The sequence below is a fragment of the Telmatherina bonti genome, assembly GCF_933228915.1.
Source record: "Telmatherina bonti genome assembly, chromosome: 16".
Lineage (NCBI taxonomy): Eukaryota > Metazoa > Chordata > Actinopteri > Atheriniformes > Telmatherinidae > Telmatherina > Telmatherina bonti.
In genome coordinates this window covers 32,201,392-32,202,840 of record NC_136614.1, presented here as the reverse complement: position 1 = coordinate 32,202,840, position 1,449 = coordinate 32,201,392, and the positions used below count along the sequence as shown (strand labels likewise).

General features: G+C 35.0%; 1 pseudogene across 1 annotated transcript; it reads left to right on the top strand.

Moving 5' to 3' along the window:
- The first annotated feature begins 291 nt into the window (after positions 1-291).
- LOC306767246 (trace amine-associated receptor 1-like) lies at positions 292-1,186 on the top strand (annotated as a pseudogene). Its single transcript has one exon. The product of its transcript is annotated as a trace amine-associated receptor 1-like (transcript).
- The last annotated feature ends 263 nt before the right edge of the window (positions 1,187-1,449 follow it).

The window sequence follows — 1,449 nt, the reverse complement described above, 5'->3', positions numbered from 1 at the left end:
AACTCTGACACAATAAGTATCAGAGTTAGTGATGTGAAAGCACAAATACCTGATGAAAACTTTAGCTCTGTGTTTGGTGAGAACTTGTTTTGACTTGTAAAAATGAAAAGGTTTTTGTATTGACATATCCATGATTATTTGTATTATGTCTTAGGATTGTGATTATTACAGTCTATCAAACCAATATCACTTGGAATTTAAGTTATTTTAGAAGCAATGGCAGGAGAATCTGCTCTTTATGTTAGTTATATCCATCCTTGTTATGAGATAAATAATGTCTCTGAAATACCAATGAGAAAACACTCAACAATATGTGTTTTATTGGACATTTTTCTGGGCTCATTATCTGTTGTCATGGCATGTGGAAATCTTCTTGTAATAATCTCCATCATTTAGTTCAAGCAGCTCCACACACCTTCTAACTACCTGATCATCTCTCTGGCTGTGGCTGACCTGCTTGTGGGAATTGTGGTTTTTCCTTTCAGCATGTCACATCCTCTCAGCTCTTGTCTGTATTACAGAGATTTATTCTGCAAAATACGGGACAGTTTTGATGTTGTATTGAGTAATACTTCCATTTTCACTTTATGTTGTATTTCTGTTGACAGATACTATGCAGTGTGTCGACTTACAGACTTACAGGATTAAAATAAACATTTGTGTTGTTTCACTCATGATCCTGATAAGCTGGGGTGTTTCTGTTCTTATTGCTGTTATATTTGTTATTACAGAACTAAAACAGGAAAAATGTGAAGAAACCTGTTTTTTAGATGTGTTTGAAAAAATCTTTATCCCCTTTTTTGCATTTTACCTTCCTGTCATCATAATGTTGTATATCTACCTGAGGATTTATCTTGTTGCTCAGAAACAGGCTCACAGCATCCAGAACATCATGAATGCTGGAATGACTGTCAGCAACGGGGAAAGGAAGGCCACCAGAACTCTGGCTATTGTCATGGGAGCGTTCCTCATCTGTTGGCTGCCTTTTTTTCTTTGCTTTTCACTGCAGCTAACAGGTGGTGTGACAATGCAGGTGTATGAAACACTTAACTGGTTTACTTTGTTGAATTCAATGCTCAACCCGCTCATTTATGCTTTTTTTTACAGTCAGTTCAGGTCAGCTTTCAGAATGATCCTTTCAGGAAAAATATTTAAAGGAGACTTTTCTAACTCTAAACTTGTTTGAAATTTTTACAATGCAGAGATTAAAGTATCTGTACTGGGTTGTAAAGCTTGTGTAGAAATTGCACAACAGGACTTTAGTCAATAAAGCTTGCAGTCTTTGAATATATATTTATTGTTATTTGGTTAACAATCATGTGATGTGAAAAAAAATGTTTTTATAAAAACACAAAAGCCATTCTCACTTTCTTGAGGCCTTTACACACCAGGACTGCCACAAAACACAAAATTGGAAATAATTCGAAGTTGAAATATCAAGATTTTAAT